This window comes from Molossus molossus, unplaced genomic scaffold (assembly GCF_014108415.1).
Source record: "Molossus molossus isolate mMolMol1 unplaced genomic scaffold, mMolMol1.p scaffold_m16_p_9, whole genome shotgun sequence".
Classification (NCBI taxonomy): domain Eukaryota; kingdom Metazoa; phylum Chordata; class Mammalia; order Chiroptera; family Molossidae; genus Molossus; species Molossus molossus.
This window is the reverse complement of record NW_023425403.1, coordinates 107,877,602-107,900,246: the sequence shown is the minus strand read 5'-3', so window position 1 is coordinate 107,900,246 and position 22,645 is coordinate 107,877,602. Positions and strand designations below refer to the sequence as shown.

Sequence of the window (22,645 nt, the reverse complement as noted above, 5' to 3'; positions counted from 1 at the left end):
GACCAGGTAGCTTTATGGTGAATCTGTGTACCAGTTACAGAACAAGATCCCACATTCTGAGGGCAGACTTACCACGATCTCCGTTGTGGCCAGTCATGGAGAGGACGGAGTCACTGCCCTCGGGAAGTGGACTGTTTCTATTCTGCTGAGAGTAGGCATCCCCACCTCCTAGCTACCCAGACCTCGAACTAGCTAGCCTGGCCGTGTGGTCTGTGGTTCCTCTCTATTCCTTTCAGGATGTTGCCACCGTAAGTTTGACCTTTCTAAAGTTGACTCCTTGGGGTGTTCCCCTCTTCTGCAGGCCTGACATTGTTCCCCGAAGTGTGCTTGCTGGGCCTGCCAGAGCCCAGGGCCTTGTAGAAATGTAAGGACAGTCAATCCAGGCAGTAGATTTAATGAAGGGACCTGCCCCTGATCCCAAAAGGTTGTATAATGAGAGAGAAAAGAGTGAGCCCAGTGGGTGTGGCACCGGAGGGGGGACAGACTCGCCCCTTAGTCCCAGTGGCTTCCCCGGACTTCATCTCTGGCTGTGGTCTCGCACGTGGTACAAGCCCGAGGAAGCGAGGGGGCCCCGTTTACGCGGAGAAAGGTGGGGAGCCCAGACCCAGGGTGACTCCCGGTTCCCTGCAGCTGCAGCTCAGGCCTCCTGTGTCCCGCTCTGCCTTCCGTGGAATCTGGAGAAGCCCTGAGGGTGTGGAAGTCAGGGCTCAGTCACCTGACCAGAGTGGGGTCAGCGAGCCCCAAGTGCCATGCAGCCCAGAGCTGAGCTGCGCGGAGAGTATGACGAGGGGCCCCGGTGACAGGCTTGAAGAAGCCGGACGGAGACGGAGACACGGCCCGACACGCTCTCCTGTCACGGCTGCCACGTCGGATGGTCCAGCCGGAGGAAACGTCTGTGGGCTCCTCAGGCCAGTGTCTGTCATGATAGTGTCGGGGGATGCGGGTGAGAGGGGGTGTCTGTCTCTTTCCCAGAGACCTGGGCCCCATGTTGCTCTAACGTGGTGTCTGCCCCTATTTCTGCAGCAGGAGCGACAACCACCCCAAGTGCAGTTTGTGCAGAGGAGGGCGAGGCTGTAGATCAGGAAGTCCAGTCGGGCAGTGAGGCCCGGCCAGTCGTGACAAAGGACATGTGACAAAGTAATGTGCCGGGAATGTGGGCGTGAGGAGGTCAGGGCTGCGAGCGGAGTCCCCGGGGGTCAGTGCGGGGTCTAGGCGGCTGGTTGTGAGGGCTCCCAGGCCCATGACACTGCTGGCCAACCCATCCCCCTACATGTCGGCCTCTCCCCTGGCCCTCAGGCAAGCCAAGGCCCGGCGCGCTCGGTGGCCGAGCCTGTGTGCAGTCCCACGTGGTCGGAGTGAGTTAGGAGGTATTTCGGGGTCCCCGTGAGGCCCTCACAGCGGGGAGGAGGACCCTCCGACACGGCCGAGGCCCTCAGTCACCTGAGAGCCCCGCTTGCACAGACGGGGGGGGGGGCGCCTCTTCCCCGCCGTGCCAGCTGGTGGCCGACACTCATGGGCACTGTGGTTTTCGCTCAGTCATTTGTCCCCAGTTAACCTCAGTTCCTGCCTGTCCTCCCGATTGGGACCCAGAGAAAAGCAGATTAGCCCCTTCTCTGCCCTCACGCTCCGAGGACTTACAGTTCTGAAACCCGAAATCCAAGTCAGCACCAAGGTGTCAGCGGTGGTCCCGGGGTCTCTGGCTGGAGATAGACTCTGGGCAGAGACAATGTGCTGAACCCCAGTTCTGGTCTTGCTCGTAGGAATGAATTCAAACAAGAGACAATAAGTAGCAGCAAAAGCAGGTGGGAATTTATCTGTAGGCAGGAAACACTCAGCTAGAACCTGAGCAGGCAGCTCAGCTGGCCGAGGCCGAACCGAGTGCCCCGCATAACCAGTGGACACAGACAGCATATGGTGAAGACTGGGGGGGGGGGGGAGTCAATGGGAGAAAAAGGAGGAGCATCTGTAATAAAAGAAATAAATCAATTAATAAATAAATACATTTAATAGATATTATCAGATTAAATTAGTGTTTGTAAGATACGTTGCCTGCCTTTAAGGGTGTGGTTGATGAATTTCGAAAAGATGGTGTGCTCCTCACAGAGGAGAGGTGGCAGGAAGTGCCCCTCCTCTTGGGGACTGGGGGGCACGAACTGCGTTCCTACTGGCAGTGACCTTCGGATCTGAGTAATAGCACCACCTGCATGTTAAGCGCCTGGTTCTCTCTCCTGGTCTGTTCTGTCCCATCCCCCAGAGGCAACCACCGTTTCGACTTCTGTCGCCAGGATTTGTTCTCGAACTTCACCGGTCAGTGCACGTGTGCCTGGCCGCGCACCAGCCATGGAGGTGCCTCCCCGTGCGTGTGCCCAGGAGCCTGCGCCCTCATGCTGGGCGCTCCGTCCTGTGCACACGCACCGGGCTGTGCGTCCCGCTGTCTGGTGCGGGCATCCTTCCCGGGCGGGCGTTTGGGAACTAGATCTCCATCTCTCCTGACTGGGAACGTGGAAAGTGATTGCGTGGCACGGGGACGAAGGGCTGTGTCCGTGTTCACCACGCTCCAAGCTGCGTTCTGAAACAGCGCCTCTGGCCCGCCCGCCGTGGCCTCCCGCACCCGGCACCTTCGTCTTCATCCTCATCGTCCCGGGGTTGCGGAGTGTGATCTGATTGTGACTTAACACTTGAGTTTCCCCGGTGACACCTTTGCACATGCTTTTGGCCGGTTGTGTATCTTCTGTTATGAAAAGTCTATTCAGGTGTTTGGCTCGTGAAAACATCTTTGGTTGCTTGTGTTTTTTACTGAGTTGTAGGGGCTCTAACTTTCTGGATTTAAATCCTTTGTCAGATTTGTGTGTTGACATGTTTTCTTCCGAGTCTGTGGCTCACTATTCATTTCTGCAACAGTGTCTCTCTCTTTTTTTTTTTTTTTTATCCTCACCCGAGGACATTTTTCCATTTTTTGTTCAGGTAGAGTGGGAGGGAGAGAGAGGAACAGAGAGAGAGAGAAACATCGATGTGAAAGGGACACATCGAGTGGCTGCCACCCGCACAACCGACCAGGGCCGGGGACAAACTGCAACCGAGGTACGTGCCCTTAGCGGGAACCGAACCCGGGTCTCTCAGGACCGCAGGCCGACGCTCTAACCACTGAGCCAAACCGGCCAGGGCTGCAACAGTGTCTCTTGATGAGCAAAAGTTATTTTTAAAATTCTGATTAAATCTAATGTATCAATATTTAAAAATAGGCTTCATGTTTTTCCTATCCTGCATTAGAAAACATTGCCTACCACTAAGTTATGTCCCTGAGTTGGCTATAAAAAGCTTTATAATTAGAGCCTTTGTGATTATTTTAATCTTAAATCAATTTTTATACATGGCATGAAGTAAGTTTTGAGGGTTGTTGTTTTTTTTCAAATGGATATTTGCAAGATTTTGTTGAAAATACTTTTTATTCTCCAGTGAATCACTTTGGTTCTTTCATAAAATCAATTACCATGTGATTATTAGTGTGTCTCTGGATTTCTCTCTTTTCCCACTGACCTGTTTATCTGTGTTCTTCACTCTGACATTATATACCGCAATTACTGTAGCTTACAGTAAGTTATAAAGTCAGATAAAGTATCCCAGCTTTGTTCTTCGTTTTCAAATTGTCTTGGATATTAAAGGCCCTTTGACTTTTCACGTAAATTTTATTTTATTTATTTATTTATTTATTTATTTATTTATTTTTCTTATCCTCACTCGAGGACATTTTTCCATTTTTTGTTCAGATAGAGCGGGAGGGAGAGAGGAAGAGAGAGAGAGAAACATCGACGTGAAGGGACACATCGAGTGGCTGCCACCCGCACGACCAACCAGGGCCGGGGACAAACTGCAACCGAGGTACGCATGCCCTTAGCGGGAACCGAACCCGGGACTCTCAGGACCGCAGGCCGACGCTCCAACCGCTGAGCCAAACCGGCCAGGGCGACTTTTCATGTAAATTTTAAAATAAGCCTATCATTTAAAACTAGGATGTTGATTTGAATTGTGTTAAGTCGATAGATCGGTTTGGGGGAGAATTGATATTGAACAAGAGTCTTCCCGTTTGTCTTTTTATTTATGAAAAGTCTTTCATTTTCTTCAGCAATATTTTATAGTTTGAATTTATTCCTGAGTGTTTTTGTGTGTTTTAAAATTTTTCATTGTAAACAGCCTTGTTTTTCATTTGTATTTCCAAAATGTTCATTACTGGCATGTAGAATTAAATTTATTTTGTATGTTGGTCTTGTATCCTGTGACTTTGCCACATCTATTCATCACTTCTAGTTGCTTTTTAAAATATATATATAGATTCCTTAGGAGTTTTTACATACATTACTATCTCTTCTGTGAGTGAAACCGTGTACATCTGCCTTTCCAATCTCGGTGGCTTTTATTTCTATTTTTTGCCTTCCTGGCCTTGTAAAATTTCTGAGTTAGAAGTGATGTACGTAGACATCTTGCCTTGTTTCTGATCTTAGAGGGAAATTCTTGCATCTTTTACTCTTACTTGTGGTGTAAGCTATAAGTAACGTACATGCCTTTATCGCCTTTACAAAGTTTTCTTCTCTTCCTAGTTCGTCTTTATTTTTATTATTATTATTTTTAATCCTCATTCGAGGATATTTTTCCATTTATTATCAGACAGAGTGGGAGGGAGGGAGAGGGAGAGAGAGAGAAACATTGATGTGAGAGGGACACATCGACTGGTTGCCTCCCACACAACCCGACTAGGGCTGGGGACTAACTGTAACCGAGGTCCGTGCCCTTGACCAGAATCAAACCCGTGACTCATTGGTCTGTGGGCCATCGCTCTTACTGCTGAGCCAAACTGGCCAGAGCTCAAGTTTTTATTTTGTCAGAATGTTTTCTGTGTCTATTAAGATGACTCTATGATTTTCTTCTGTTAATGTAGTGATTACATTGATATTTAAAAATGCTAGACTCCACTTTGACTTGATATATTATCTGTTTTTTTTTTTTTTAATCCTCACCCAAGAATATGTCTTTTTCATTGATTCTAGAGAGAGGAAGGGAGAGGGAGAGAGAGAGAGAGAGAAACACTGATGTGAGAGAGAAACATTGATTAGTTGCCTCCTGTACGTACCCTAACCAGACGTAGAACCCACAACCTGGGTGTGTGCCCTGACCTCGAATCAGACCTGGGGCCCTTCTGTGTGCGGAACATAGCTCTAACCACTGCGTCACCCTGGCCAGGGCTATCCTTTTCCTGTCTTTTGTTCTGGTTGGATTCGATTTGCTAATATTTTAACAGTGTCTGTATCTGTGTTAATGGGGATATTGGTTTGTAGTTTTCTTATAATGTCTTTATTGAATTTTGGTATCAAGGGAATGCTGACCTCATAAATAAGATAAAAGTGTTTTCTTTTTCTCTTCAGTTTTTTTTCTTTCTTTTTTCTTTTTTTATCCTCACCTGAGGACATTTTTCCATTTTTGTTCAGATAGAGTGGGAGGGCGAGAGAGGAAGAGAGAGAGAGAGAAACATCAATGTGAAAGGGACACATCGAGTGGTCGCCACCCGCACGACCAACCAGGGCCGGGGACAAACTGCAACCGAGGTACATGCCCTTAGCGGGAACTGAACCCGGGTCTCTCTGGACCGCAGGCCGACGCTCCAACCACTGAGCCAAACCGGCCAGGGCTCTCTTCAGTTTTTTAAAAGAGTTTGAGTAAGATTGATATGTTGAATAGAATTCAGTAGTGAAGTCATTTAGGTTTTAATTACGTTCCATTTTTTAAATAATAATAAGACTAAGTTTCTTATGTTTTATCTATCTGTTTGGTTTAATTCATCTTTCAAAAATATGTCCATTTAATCTGTTGTCAAATTTATTAAAACACTTTTTGTTCACAATAATCTCATCATTGTGATGTCCATTGGTTTTCTGAGGATATTCTCTCTTTCATTCCTGGTATTGATAATAGGTGTTTTCTCTCTTTTTACTTTATCAGTCTAGTGAAGTATTTATCAGTTTTGTTGATATTTTTCAATGAGCCGAATTTTTAATGATTGATTTTCTTTATTATTTGCCATTTTATATTACATTGATTTTTGCTCTTTATCATTTCCTTTTTTCTATAGTTTGGTCTTTTTAAATATCTTCTTAGGTAGAAACTTAGATTATTGATTTTAACCTTTGCTTCTTTTCCAATACGGGTATTTAAAACTATACATGTACCTTTATAAAAGTCTCTTAGTGGTGCTTTAGCTGCAGCTCATAGATTTTGATATATTTTCACCATCATTCAATTAAAAATATTTTTCTCATTTCTCTTGTGTTTTTTTCTTTGACCAAAGATTACTTCTAAGTGTGTAACTTAATTTCCAAATGTTTGGAGATTTTCCAGGTGTTGGCTTATAATTTAATTACAGTTGTCACCTGAGAAAATACTGTGTGAGGTTTCTATTTTTTTATAGTTTCTGAGACTTGTTTTATGGCCCAAAATAGGGTCTTTCTTGATGAATATTCCATTTATACTTGAAAGAATGTACTGCTATTTTGGGGTACAGTGTTCTATAAATAATATATTCTGTATCCTTATTGATTTCTTTTAAGAGTTAAAATTTATATTGATGACTATAAATCAGTCTGTTTTGCACTTTATTCCTGTAGTTTTGCTTTGTGTATTTTGATAGTGTTGTGAGGTGCCTGTCTTCTTTGGAAATGACCATTTATCATTACAAAACGATAAATGGTCATTTTTCTATGCAAATACTTCTCGTCACAAAGTCTACTTTGATATTAATATATCTTTCTTGTGATTAATGTTTGCATGATTTTCTTATAACCTATATATGCACTTATATTTAAGAGTGTCTTTTGTAAGTAGCATGTATTTTAATCTTGTGTTTCTTTTTTGTGTGCTTATTCTGACAATCTCTTCGGTTTGATTGTTTAGTCTATTCATGTATAATATAACTACTGTTACGTTTGATTTTAGGTCCATGATATTTCTATTTGTTTTCATATAGACTAATCTATTTTCTTTCTTTTTGCCTGCCTTCCTGTGGATTAATCAATTAAGTAAGTTGTAGCATTTTTAAAATTCTCTACTGTTGGCTTTTTGGCTAAAACTGTTAGTGTTTCTTCCAGTGGTTGTTCTAGAGCTATAGTGTGCATCCTTAACTTATCATCATTCACCTTGGATAGACGCTACGACACTTAACCTACAACAGTGTATTTCTACTTGCTCTTATTTTTTATTATTACATTTGTCATGCATTTTATTTTCACATATGTTGTCAATCTCATATCGTCATTATTTTTGCTTTAAATTATTTTCCCTTCAGATTTTGTTTCCCTACAGCAAATAGTAGAATAAAGAGGTTTTCAGATAAAAGACACCTTAGAGATTGTGACGCTAGCAGACCTGCAGGGTAAGGCATCCAAACGCAGTTCTTTAGGCTGAAGGAAGTGGTAACCAATGGGAGCTTGGATCTCCAGGAGGGACTGAGCACCGACAGGAATGACAGCTTATGTGAGTTAATGTTAGAAAAGAAACACTTTTCCTCTTCATTTAAAATGCTTCAGATTTTATTTTTGGGGAGCTTAGACAATTTAATCAGTTCAAGATAGTACAAATCACAAGTTTGCGATCCCTGCTTTTAACGATGGCAAATGAAGTGGCTGCCAAGATCATGGGCACAGATAATTAATTAATTACATGGGTTATAATTAATCTAAGAGTATTACCTATAAAGTTCCAAAACACATCTGAAGTCCACCCAAGAGAGACGGAGTTCAGGAACATGACTGGCCACATGCTCAGCACACACACACACACACACACACACAGAACACGTGCGCCTCGTCTTACCGCTGTTCTCGGCCGGCTGAGCATGCAGAACGCACCCAGGGCCGGCTCCCCTGAGGGGACAGTCACTCTGTGGTCATGCTGCTGGGCAGAGGGACGTAGAAATGAGACGACCGAAAACTCTGAACATTTGCTCCATGCTTCCAACATTGATAAAGTAAGTCCTTATAAATGACAAAGAGAGAAACCTGGTCACCTACTCAAAGTAAACAATTAGGAATAATCAAAAATCCTCTCATCGGATCAACTCACAAAGCAAGCAATCTGTATCATTAATATTTGGCAGGTTCCACTGACTAGTTATACTCCCCAACACATGGCAGGTGCTTGTATTAGGAAAAGAAAAACCAACACCAGCCCCAGATTCTGTGTCTTGAATGGCGTTTTACACCTGCCGTGGCTTGTTCCGATGATCTCGGACCACCGAACCATTAAGATCTCCTCATCCGAGGCCGTCAAGGGGAAAGGGCTTGCGACAAAGCTGGGCTAGGTGGCTGACATGCTTCGGATTATTTTTTATTAATTAGAGTTGGAAAACTTAATAAAGTGTATTATATTGGTGTCATGTGTATAGTGTAGTGATTTGACATTTACAAACCTTACAGTGGACTTGCCGCACTAAGTCTACTAGTTACCATCTGTACCAGGTGGATGATCACAGTGTTATTGACTCTGTTCCTCTCCAGCGTTTTCATCCGCCCCCGCCCTCCCCCACTCCGCCAATCTCCAGTGTGCTCACTCTTTCAGCGATCTGTTTTTATTTTGTTTTGTTTGTTCCTTTGTTTCGTGTTATCGGATTCCTCACACAAGGGAAACCGTTTGTCTTTCTCTGTCTGACGTATCTCGCCCAGCGTCGTCACACCTCCCAGGTCAATCCGCATCGTCACGATGGCAACATTTCCTTCTTTTCCATCACTGTAGCATCATTGTGGGTGCCCATCGCATCTTCTTCATCCATTCCTCTACCAGTGGACACCGAGATCCATCCCACATTTGGGCTATTGTAGGCGGTGCTGACAGAACGTGGGGTTCACGTATCTTTCCTTTCAATGTTCAGTTTCCTTTAATGACCCCCATGTCCCTGAAGGATGGGTGCAGGCAGCTCGAGATGGCAAGAGAGGTTCACTGGAAGATCTTGCCTCGATTAAAGGCTTTTCCCACATGCTGGAAGGCCCCCTCCCAGCAAAAGGACTGTCGACCCGGCATCGGGTCCCCTGGCTCAGGTCCACTGTCCACTGTGTAAAGACTCACTGTCCACCTGTCCTTCCGGACCCAGTGGAAAGGCGAGCTCCTGGCCCAGAAGACCCAGACCCCAGGGATGGAGCTGCTGCTGCTGCTGGTCCCAGGGAGGGTGACCCTGCAGAGGTCTTCTCAGCGTGTCCAGCCGCTGGGACAGGCCGCTGATGCGGCTGCACCTCATGAGGGTCTGGGTGAGCTCTTGGGAGCAGAAGCAGCTGCATGTCCTCATGCGCTTGGCCTGGGGTTTCTGCTGCTCCTCCCGAGATGCCTTCTCTTCCGGGGGTGGCCTTTGTAGGCTGACTGGCTGCAAACTTCTTAGCATCAAACTGGGCCATCTCCTCGCCGAGTTTCACCTCCCCCGAGACGGCGGGACTGGGCTGGTCAGTGCAGGTGAGGAACCAGCGGCTGCTAGTGGGGAAGGCCTAGCCGAAAGGACCCAGGACCTGTTTGCAGAGCCGCAAAGGGCACAGACAACCGCGATGTCAGCCAGTGTCGCACGTTCGCCCCCCAGAAAAGTCCTTGTCTCCAAGTGAGCTTCCAGAAGCCCCCAAATTTGCCTCGCCTCCTCCTTGGCATTCTCTGTGGCCTGCTTGTTATAGCGCATGATGCCCATGGTGTGGAACACCCAGGCACCGGCGGGGGGACAGTGTGGCGCTCTGGGCAACCTCACCGGCTGCACCGCCTGGGCTGCTGCCTCTGGCCGCCCCAAGGCCCTCGTCGCTAGGAGTAGGCGGTGCAGGGCTCTGAGCGCACAGAACCCGCCCCACCTGCAAATGCACAGCTTGCGTGCAGGAAGTTCGCGCAGAGACTCAGGGGTGCGGTTGGCTTGACACAAATGAAAGTGGGGTGGTGCAGAGAGCACGCAGACCCGAGCCCCACTGTACTGAGCGGCCAGAGGGCCTTGAAGGGCCTCCGGTGTTCAGGACGTGTGTACAGGACCCCACTCCCAGGGGGTTCTGCAGAGAACAGGGGGGTCATATATCTTTTTGAATTCGTGTTTTCATTTTCTCCACCTACATAACCAGAAGTGAAATCGTGGGGTCCTGTGGTAGACCTGTGTTTGGTTTTCTGAGACATCGCCACACTGTTTTTCAGAGGGGCCGGGCTCCTGTTCGCATTCTTGGTCGCACAGGCTCTTTGCTGACTCTTTGGTCACAGCCGCTGACTGCCGGCAGGTGGTTTTGATTTGCGTCTCTCTGATGGTCATGATGCTGAGCATCTTTTCCTGCGTCTGTTGGCCAACTGCACGTCTCTGGAGAAATGTCTCCTCATGTGTTCTGCCCCTTTATTGGTCAAATTGTTCTTTTTTTTTTTTAGTGTTTTGAGTCCCTTACATATTTTGGATATCAACCCCTTATTGGACGTGTCATTTGTCACTCTGTGCTTCCATTCAGTGGGTTGTCTTTTTGTGTTGTTGATCGTTACCTTTGCTGTGCAAAACCTTTTCAGTTTGATGAAGGCCATTGGTTTGCTTTTGCTTTTGTTTTCCTTGCTCTGGGGGATATATCCAAACAGATGTTGCTGAGCCGATGTCAAATAGCTTGCTACCAGTTTTCTTCTATTAGTTTCATGGCTTTAAGTCTTACATTGAAGTCTTTAATCCACAAAATGCTTCACATTATTATGAGTAAAAACCATAGCATCTTTTTGTGGTGTGCATGACAACTATACCATGAAGGATGAGAGGGGTAAACATACTTACTGGCAGCAGCATCGATCTATTTTATGTGATGTTGTAAAATATTAGCTCTAAATGTACTGTGAAAAGTTACACACACACACACACACACACACACACACACATATATATAGAATCCCTAGAGCAACCCTACAGAGCTTTGCAAAAACCATAGCTATAGACAAATTAAAATTGGATTTTTAAAATTATTCAGAAGGATATCAGGAAAGGAAGAACACAAGAACAGAAAAGCCAAAAGTTATTACAGGGGGGTGGAAATAGTAGAATGTTGTACTTTTATTCAATTCTATTTAATAGGCAGAGATTATTAGAATGAATAAAAACAGGTAAGATCAGTCTCTCTGCTGTTTGTAAAAGACAGGGAGGAGGGAGTCCATAGGGGCACAAAGGAGGAACATCTGTACTATTTGCAAAAGTAAAGATAAATTAAAAATATATATGTAAAGGCACAGCAGTAAGGAGCAGAAGACCCGATTGTTTATTTTAACACCAAATAAAGTAGACTTCAACACAAACCGTCACTTACAGTAGAGAGTAGCATTTAATACTGATGAAAGTATTAACTTATCAGATGATAGAACAATCACAAATAGCATGTGACTATAATAAAGCTTCAAAGTATTTTAAGGAAAAATAGAATTCAAGGGACAAATATCTATGAACAGTGTTGAAGATTAAACATCTCTCTCTCAGCAATTGATACCACAGCTAGACAGTAAAAATGATAAGATTTAGAAGCTGTGTCTACTATTACCCACCTGGATCTAAGAGGTTTTTATGGAACACTACTCATTACACTTGCAGCAGAATACTTATTCTTTTCAAAGGCACATGGTACATTCACGTAGGTGCTCTGTGTGCCGGAGGATATAATACTTTTAAAAGAATTGAATTCACAAGGAGTCTGTTCCCTGACTACAATGAAATTAAATTAGAAATCAATAAGAGTTAGATATAAATGAAAACCTCAAATATTTAGAAATTTAAAAACACACTTCTAAATAATCCATAAGTAAAAGAAAATAATCACAGAAAAAATTAGAAAATATTTCAATGGAAAGATTATGATAATAGGATGTTTTATACTTTGTGAGTTGCAACTAAAGCAAAGTTTATGGAAAACACTGTGGTTTTAAATGCTTATATTAGAAAAGGCCAAAGGTCTAGAAAGGATCCATCTGAAGAAGGTAGAAAAAGAAAACTAAGGCTGAACACCTGAGGGAGTTTTTCATTCAACTGAGGAGCCCAGGCTCTTCAAGTAACTGAGACTAATAGCCTCCAGGCAGAAAACTAGAGGATAACTGAGCTTTTCCTGGGCTTGCAAACCTACCCAGGAAAGTAAGACTTGACAGTGGTGTTTAACGTGGGTCCTCCCACACTCATCCAAACCCAGGAGAGGGAGCCACAAACAGCAGAACACCAACACCCACAGGGAAAATTGGGCAGGCTCACTGAGACAGCTAAAATGGTGAGACAAAGAAGCAAATCCAAATGGAAAGAACAAGAGACCTCTACTGAAGATAAGATAAATGAGGAGCAATTAAGCAAGTTAACAGAACTAGAATTCAGAGCCATGATCTTGAGGAAGCTCAACAGCATGAGTAAGGACATCAGCACCATGAGTAAAGATATAGAAACATTAAAAACAAACCAAGTGGAAACAAATGACAGAGCAGAAATTAAGAACACATTGGAAGGACTAACCAGCAGAGTAGAGGAAGCTGAGGACCGGATCAGTGAATTAGAGTCAGGGTAGAAAAAAAATCAACCAATCAGAAAACCAAAAGGAAAAAACAATTAAAAAAACAGGAAGACAGCTTAAGAGAACTGTGGGACAACTGGAAACGTAATAACATTTGCATCATAGGAGTCCCAGAAATGGAAGAAAATAGGCAAGGGTTAGAGAATATATTTGAAGAATAGTGACAGAAAACTTTCCTAACTTGGTGAAGGAAGAACCCCAAGTAGAACCCAAACAGGCCCACACCAAGACACATAGTAATTAAAATGCCAAAAATTAAAGACAAAGAGAGAATTCTAAAGGCAGCAAGAGATAAACAACAGGTTACCTACAAAGGAACTCCCATAATGTTATCAGCTGACTTCTCAACAGAAACACTACAGGCCAGAAGGAAGAGGCATGAAGTAATCAAGGTCATGAAAAACAAGGATCTGAATCCAAGACTACTCTATCCAGCAAGGCTATCATTCAAAATAGAAGGTAAAATAAAAAGCTTCCCAGAGGAAAAAAAAAAAAAAAAGCTAAGGGAATATATTAGCACCAAACCAGTACTGCAAGAAATGTTAAAAAGACTGCTCTAATTAGTAGAAGAAACTGGAAGAAAGATATAACCACACTAAACAAAAATGGTAATAAATAAGTACATATCAATAATCACCTTATATGTAAATGGATTGAATGCTCCAATAAAAAGACATGGTGTAGCTGATTGGATAAGAAAGCATGACTCACATATATATTGTTTAAAACAGACCCACCTAAAAACAAAGGACTCACATAGCTTGAAAGTGAAGGGATGGAAAAAAATCTTCCAAGCAAGAGGAAAGCATAAAAAAAGCTGGGGTAGCAATACTCATATCTGATAAAATAGATTTCAAAATGAAGGCCACAACTAGAGACAAAGAAGGCCACTACATACTATTGAGAGGATCTATCCACCCTGGCTGGTTTGGCTCAGCGATTAGAGTGTTGGCCTGCAGTCCTGGGTTAAGTTCCCACTAAGGGCATGTACTTTGGTTGCAGTTGGTCCCCAGCCCTGGTTGGGTGGTATGGGTGGAAGCCACTCAATCTGTCCCTTTCATGTCAATGTTTCTCTCTCTCTCTCTTCCTCTCTCTCCCTCCCACTCTATCTGAACAAAAAAAACAACAAAGAAATATCTTTGGGTGAGGAAAGAGAGAGAGAGAGAGAGAAAGAGAAAGAGAAAGAGAGAAGGAAGGAAGGAAGGAAGGAAGGAAGGAAGGAAGGAAGGAAGGAAGGAAGGAAGGAAGGAAGGAAAGAAAGAAAGAAAGAAAGAAAGAAAGAAAGAAAGAAAGAAAGAGGATCTATCCAACAGAAAAATATAACCTTGGTAAACATACATGGACCCAATATAGGAGCACCAAAATATATTAAAACTCTTTGGGAAGACTTCAAAGAGAAATCGACAGCAATACAATTATAGCAGGGGATTTCAACACCCCACTAACACCACTGGATAGATACTCTAGACAAAAAATTAACAAAGAAACAGAGACTCTAAATGAAGCACTAGACCAAATGGATTTAATAGATATCTACAGAGAATTACACCCCAAAACTTCAGAATTCACATTCATCTCAAGTGCACATGGGTCATTCTCAAAGATAGAACATATGTTAGGACATAAACTAAGTCTCTACAAGTTCAAGAATATTGAAATCATATCAAGAATCTTCTCAGATCACAATGGCATGAAACTAGAAACTAATTGCAACAAGATCATGCAAAGACATTTGAACACATGGAGGCTAAATAGCATGTTATTAAACAATAAATGGGTTACCAAGGAGATCAAGGAAGAAATAAAAAAAACTTCCTGAAAACCAAGTTCATAGCACTACAGGCCTACCTCAAGAAACAAGAAAAATTTCCAATTGACTATGTAACCTCACAACTTAAAGAACCAGAAAGCAAACAAAAAGAAAACCCCAGAGCAAGTAGAAGGAAGGGAATAGTAAAGATCAGAGCAGAAATAAATGACATGGAGACCAAAAAAACAATTCAAAGGATCAATGAAACAACAAGCTGGATTTTTGAAAAGATAAACAAGATTGATGGACCTTTAGCTAGACTCACCAAGAAACACAGAGAACCCAAATACACAAAATCAGAAATGAAAGAGGAGAAGTAACAACTGACACCACAGAAATACAAAGGATTGTTAACAAATACTATGAACAATTATAAGGCAACGAATTCGACGATTTAAGCAAAATGGACAAATTTCTAGAAACACACAGTCTCCCAAAAATGAACCAGGGAAAGATAGAAAACTTGAACAGACCAATAACAACTAAGAAAATTGAAGATGTAATCAAAACTCTCCCAGCAAACAAAAGCCCAGACCCGGAGGCTTCATGGGGAGTTTTACTGAACATTCAAAGAAGAACTAACACCCATTCTCCTCAAACTATTTAAAAATTCAAGAAGAAGGAGGACTTCCAAACTTGTTTTATGAGGTCAGCAGAATTCTAAATCCAAAACCAGATAAAGACACTACAAAGAAAGAAAACTACAGGCCAATATCCCTGATGAACACAGATGCCAAAATCCTGAACAAAATAGTAGCAAATCGGATCCAGCAATACATAAAAAATTATTCACCGTGACAAACTGGGATTCAAGGCTGGTACAATATTCAAAAATCAATAAATGTGATACACCACATAACCAAAATGAAGAATAAAAATCACATGATCATATCAATAGATGCTAAAAAAAAAAAAAAGCATTAGACAAATTCCAGCACCCATTTCTGATTAAAAAAAACCCCAAACTCAGCAATTTGGGATTAGAGGGATCATATCTCGACATAATAGAGGTCATATATGAAAGACCTACAGCCAACAACATATTCAATGGACAAAAACTAAAAGCATTTCCCTTAAGAACAGGAACAGGGCAAGGATGCCCACTTTTGCCACTCTTATTTAACATAGTATTAGAAGTTTTAGTCACAGCAATCAGACATGAAGAAAAAATTAAAAGGATACAAATTTGAAAGGTAAAATGAAACTGTCATTATTAGCGAATGACATGATATTGTACATAGAAAACCCTAAAGACTCCATCAAAAATCTACTAAACATCATAAATGAATTTGGTAAAGTGGCAGGATACAAAATTAATGTCAATAAATCGACGGCATTCTTGTACACCAATGATGAACTCACAGAAAGAGAAACTAAAAAAACAATCCCATTTACCATCGCAGCAAAAAATAATTTAAGATAACTTGGAATAAACTTACCCAAAGAAGTAAAAGACCTATTTTCAGAAAACTACAGGACATTGAAAAAAGAAATAGAGAAAGATATAAAAAAGTGGAAGCACTTACCTTGTTCATGGATTGGAAGAATTAACATCATTAAAATGTCCATACTACCCAAAGCAATCTATAGATTCAATGCAATCCCCATCAAAATACCAACAACATACTTCACAGAACTAGAACAAATATTTCAAAAGTTCATATGGAACCAAAAAAGGCCCATAATAGTCACAGCAATCTTGAAAGAGAAGGACAAAGTAGGTGAGATCACAATACCAGATATCAGGTTATACTACAAAACTACTGTAATCAAAACAGCCTGGTACTGGGTCAAGAATAGGCACATAGACCAGTGGAACAGAACAGAGAACCCAGAAATTGACCCAAGACATTATGCTCAATTAATATTTGACAAAGGAGACAAGAGCATACAGTGGAGTAAAGACAGCCTCTTTAATAAATGGTGTTGGGAAAATTGGACAGCTACATGCAAAAAAGTGAAACTAGACCATCAACTTACACCATACACAAGAATAAACTCAATATGGATAAAAGACTTAAATGTGACTCATGAATCTATAAAAATCTTAGAAGAAAATGTAGGCAACAAAATTTCAGACATCATGCACAGCAGAATTTTCACTGATACATCACCTAAGGCAACAGAAATAAAGGAGAAAATGAACACATGGGACTACATCAAACTCAAAAGCTTCTGCACAGTGAAAGATACAATCATCAAAAAGGAAAGGCTACCCACTGTATGGGAGAGCATAATTGCCAAAGATATATCAGATAAGGGGTTAATTTCCAATATATATAGAGTGCTCATACAACTCCACAAAAGGAAGACAAAGAACCCAATTAAAAAGTGGGCAGGGGAGCTAAATAGACACCTCTCCAAACAGGACATACAGATGGCCAAGAGACATATGAAGAAATGCTCAACATCACTAATCATCAGAGAGATGCAAATTAAAACAACAATGAGGTATCACCTGTCAGAATGGCCGCCATCAACAAATCATCAAACAACAAGTGCTGGTGAGGGTGTGGAGAAAAGGGGACTCTAGTACACTGCTGGTGGGAATGCAGACTAGTGCAGCCACTATGGAAAACACTATAGTGTTTCCTCAAAAAATTCAAAATTGAACTGCCATTTGACCCAGTGATCCTACTTCTAGGAATATACCCTCAGAAGCCTGAAACACCGATCAAAAAGAATATATGTACCCCCATGTTTGTAGCAGCACTATTTATAATAGCTAAGATCTGGAAACAGCCAAGTGTCCATCAGTAGACGAATGGATAAAAAAGCAGTAGTACATATACACAATGGAGTACTATGCAGCGGTAAGAAAGAAAGATCTTTTATCCTTTGAGACGACATGAAGGGACCTGGAGAGTATTATCCTACGCGAAACAAACCAAGCAGAGAAAGACAAATATCGCATGATCTCAGTTATTTGTGGAATATAATAAACATAACAATCTGAGGAACAGGGTCGACCCAGAGATGTGGAAGTAGGATACAGACTGACAACCCTCAGAAGAGGGGGTGAGAGGGGGTGGTGGGGGAGGGAAGAGATAAACCACAGAACTTATCTACATGTACATATAACCGATGGACACGGACAACAAAGCTGGGCATGGGGGGGGGGGGATGGGGAGGAGGGTGTCAATGGGGAAAGAAGGTGAAACATCTGTAACCAAAGTAAATTAATTAAAAAATTGAAAATAAATAAATAAAATCTAGAAAAAGAAAAATTACGCAAGGATCTTTTTATAGCCAAAAGCTTTAAAAAGTTATTAAGCAAGAATATGCACATAAAGCAAATTTTCTGTAGTTTTTAGATCTTATACTTGAATGTATTTTTTTTAAATAAGTGAAGTAAATGCAAAGTAAGTAGAAAGGGGGCGGGAAGCAGGTGAGGAGAAACCAAATACATTTTACCAATATCATAAATGGAGAAGGATGATCAGATCCTGTACACATTTTAATATAAAAGGGTATATAGTTTGAATAGTTTTATGCCAGTGAATTCAACAACTTAGGTGAAATGACACATTCTTGAAAAACACAACTTATCACAGGTGATACCAGATGAAGCAGAAAATATGAATAGCACTATGTACTGCAGATATTGAACTTAGCAAAGGTAAAACCAAGCCCAGATGCTTTTACTGATTAATTCCGTAATATGTTTAAAGAAGAAATACCAATCTTAAACAAATTCTTAGAGAAAGTGGAGGAGGATGGTACAGTTTCTAACTGCTTTCATGAGGCCAGCATAACCCTAAAACTAACAAAGATTTTATGAAAAAAGAAAATTACTGAACAGAATCCCTGATGAACTGAGACATAAAAATGCTTCACATGATTTTAGCAAATCGAATCAGATAATGTGTAGGGACACAATCCGTCATGACCACACTGAGTTTATCCTGGAAAAGCAAGGCGGGTGTAACATTAAACAAAAAAAGTCACCACCCTGGCTGGTTTGGTCAGCGGTTAGAGCTTCTTAGAGCTTTGGCCTGCGGACCATAGAGTCATGAGTTAGGTTCCGGTCAAGGGCATGTACATCTGATGCAGTTAGATCCCTGGCCCTGGTCGGGGTCATGCAGTAGGCAGCCAATCGGTATGTCTCTCTCACATCAATGTTTCTCTCTCTCTCTCTCTCTCTCTCTCTTTCCCTCCCTCCCCCTCCCTCCCTCCCTCCTTCTCTTCCTCCCTCCCTCCCTCCCACTCTGTCTGAAAATCAATGGAAAAAATATCCTCGGGTGGGGATTGGAAAAACAAAATGAATCCATTTAATTTCACCACATTAAACTGAGTAAGTAGAAAAGCCATAGGATAGCAAATTCTGGAAAATTATTTAGCAATATTAAATATCTTTTCAAAATTAAACAAAAAAACCTTTGGCAAATTAGATAGGGAAGAGAATCTCTTCAGTCTGTTAAAGGATATCTATAAAAAAATGTAAAAACCTATAGCTAACACTGCACTTAGTGATGTAATTTTGACCATTTTCCTTAAAATGATCAGGAACAAAGTAAGAGTGGCCATCCATACCGCTTCTGTTTATCATTGAATATGCTTTTCTACCTGCTGCAATTAGCTAGGGAAAAGAAATAGAAGACGTAGAAAGTGGAAAGTAAGGTACACAACGTGTGTATAGATGCCATGATGAGCAATGTAAAGTTCTACAAAACAACTACTAGCACTAAAAGATGAATACACCAAGATTGTGGAATATAAGTCTAAGTACAAAAAACCATATTGTTACGTATTAGCAGCAAACAAAAGAAAAAATGAAAAATGAAAAATGACATTTATGATAGAGTATAAAGACGTAGTATATATAGGAACAGATATGCAAAAAGGCACAATCTGTACGTTGGTCACTCTCAGTATTGCGGGGAGAAATGAATGAACCCTAAATCTTGCACTACACTATAATTATGAACTGAAAGATTCCTATGGTTGAGATGTCAGTTCTCACTACACTGGAATATAGCTATTTGAGTCAGAATCAGAATCCCGGTAGGCTTCTTTCTTTTATTTATTTATTTTTTGTCAAAAATTGACAATCTGCTTTTAAAATGTATGACAAGTACTTAGAAGATAAAAGGACTTAGGATAAAGCAATCTTGAAAAAGTGCAACAGAGTTGGAGAACTTAAATGATCTGATTTCAAGACTTAGTATCTAGCTAATAATCAGTATGTTACCAGCATAAAAGTTGACAGATCAAGGGAACACCTAACCCAGTTCTGCACCTACACATTTATGGTCGTTTGATTTCCAACAATCACTACAGCAGACAAATTAATAAACAAATTTTCTATAAATGGTGCTGGAACAACTGTATATCCATGTGGAAAAACAATGAGGTTTTGAATTGATATAAAAATCAATTCAAGTCTGACCGGTGTGGCTCAGTGGTTGAGCGTCGACCCTGCACCAAGAGGTCGCCGGTTCAATTCCCGGTCAGGACTCATGCCCAGGTTGTGGGCCCGATCCCCAGTGTGGGGCATGCAGGAGCCGGCCAGTCGATGTTCTCTCTCATCGATGCTTCTCTCTCTCCCTCTCTCTGCCTTCCTCTCTCTCTAAAATCAATAAAGAAAATATAATGTTTTTTAAAAGAAAATCATTCAAGATGGAGCATAGTCAGAGCTATAGTATAAGAAAAAACATAAATCTTCCACAATCACACTGTCCAGTAGAACTTTTTACAATGTTAAAATGACCTTTGCTGTGTTGTTCAATAAGGTAGCAGCTAGCTACCTGCAGTTAATATTTGAAATGCGGCTATTGCAACTTAGGAAATAAATTTTAAATTTTATTTAATTTGGATTAATGATATTTGTATTTAAATACTGATGCAGCTGCTGTCCTGGGCAGAAGAAAGGGTACGAGAATGTGTTTACAAGCTGGGGTAGGCCGGTGTGCTTTGGACACAGAAAGCAATAACCATAAAAAAAGGAGTAAATGAATTAGACTCATCAAAATTTAAAATTTTTTGTTATCTAAAGACAGCACTTGGGTGAGGATAAAAATAAATAAAAAAAAAAAAAAAGTAAATAGAGAAGCCTCAGACTGGGGAACATATTTACAAAACAAGCATGCCAACAGCCCACTGGTATTGAGGACATATAAGGAACCCCCAGATCAATTGTGGAAAGACCTGCAATCCAGTTAAAATGTCGGTGAGATATGTGGACAGACGCTTGACAAAGGAGGATGTACAATAAGCCCAATAAGCAAGGAGAAACGCTGGAAATGTTCTCATGGAAACGCGAATGAAAGCATAAGGTGGTACCACATATCCCTCATCAAGGCCAAACTGCTCCGATTGAACTACTCGGAACATCAAACGCTGTCCAAGACTCGGAACATCAAACACTGTCCAAGACTCGGAACATCGAACACTGCCCAAGACTCGGAACAACAGGAGCTCTCGTGCATTGACGGCGGGAGTGTAAATGTCGCTGTTTGGGGAAAAGTTCTGCCCGTTTCTTATGAATTTGTAAATAACCCATTAGCTCTATTCCTAGAGAGTTACCCAAGAGAAATAAAAACATGCACTCACAAAATGATAGATAGAATGACCTAGCAGATTTATTCCTAAGCATCCGAAACTGGAAGTAGCTGAAGGGTTCAGAGAATGGAGCAATGAGCTGTGACACACTTAGAGCGTGGAATACGGTCACGCAATAAAAAAGACCCCACTACTGATGTGAGCACATGGTTACGTTTCAAAAGCACGCCGAGCGCCAGAAATCGTACGTAAAAGGCACTGCCGTCGGAGCTGAGTTATATGAAGTCCCCGGCAGGTGAAACAGGATGGAAAAGGATCAGGAAGGGGCACAGGGACATTTCTGCGGCTAGGATAATGTTCATCAGGGTGTGTGATACCTAGTTTTGTCCATTTGTCCAAACTTACGGAATGGCACCCTTCGGGTCTGTGTTTCTAATTTTATGTCTTTTACCTAAAAATAGAATAATTTGAACTCTAATGACACGTTTAAGGGTTTAGGAACTGAATCTACAGATACTTCGAAATGCTTCAGTGGACTCAAGTGGACTGAGGTGTGGCCAGAGGGATGCCTTCTGTGTGACAGGAACAGTGACCGTCCAGTGCAGACCCTGGGTGGTACCAGCGTGTGCGTGTTCCTACACATTCCAACTGCTTTCCGCTTTAAGTATTAGGAATTCTTAATTCTTTCAACCTTTCGATAGGCTTGAGCACTTTCCTATTAAATGTTAGAAAAACATTGACTATGATTTTTTATTCTAAAAGCGACATATGCCCAGCGAAAATATTTGAAAAATACAGAAAAATAAAAGGAAGAAATAATATTTTCCATAGCCCAATCATCTCAAAATAAGGATTACTTGATTATTTCGCATTTATTCTTTTTTCTGTGCTTTATTTTTGCTTTGATGAATGGCCGTGGTCATATTTTAACAGCCGTCTTGTATCTTGTATGGTATAAGAATATCCTGTTTCCCCAGTAGGCTCTGTAACATGCCATTTTCACCGCCAGACACTATTCTATGAGCTAATACGCGTGCTTACTTAGGCATCCCCTTATTTTCATGTTTACATTGTTTTTCGCGTGTTGCTGACCTACTATAACGGACAGCAAACAGTTTGTTCTGTGATTTAGATCCTTATCAATGGAATTCCATGTTGAAGAGAAAGGTTTCAAAGCCCTTCAGACACGTGGTTACACTGTAGATGTTGCCACCCCTTTCCAGCATCATCCCTGCGACACCTCCACAAACCCTCAGGACTCCTCAAAGCCCAGTGGAAGGACCACTGATCTAGAATACGTGACTTTTCATTGGCTACTGGCCAATAATATTCATAATGCTATTGGCATTCTGAGACTCCGAGAGATTAAGTGCCTGGTTGATGGTCCTGGCTACCACCTGACACTCCCTTTATCAAGGCAGTATTCAGCACATAACAGGTACTTAATAATGTTAGCTAAGAAAAACGGAGGTATCAAAGGCTTAGATCAATTGGGTTTATAGTTCCCATGTATTTTCGTTCAGAGCTATGAAACACTTGGACGAGCTTGTTTTTCCGGAGCTTGTTTTTCCGGTCTCTTCTGTCCTTACCTGCCACTTCCGATTGTCCTTGGGCTCAGAGCACAGAGTTACCCCGAAAGCCCTTGCTAAGGAGATGCTAACTGATCTATTGTTGGACATGTGGCCCAGGTCCCAGTGACATGAATATTCTGATTACCTTTGTCTTCTCGGCTTCTCTTGTGAATTGTAAAAGGACTTGTTTTATACAACGTGCGATTCTC

The 22,645-nt window shown here is 41.7% G+C and overlaps 1 protein-coding gene and 1 pseudogene across 1 annotated transcript in view; one reads left to right on the top strand and one right to left on the bottom strand.

Moving 5' to 3' along the window:
- Positions 1-22,645, top strand: part of SOHLH2 (spermatogenesis and oogenesis specific basic helix-loop-helix 2) — a 63,380-nt gene that overhangs the window by 34,638 nt on the left and 6,097 nt on the right. The gene's annotated exons all lie outside the window — the stretch shown is intronic.
- Positions 9,074-10,071, bottom strand: LOC118622979 (annotated as a pseudogene).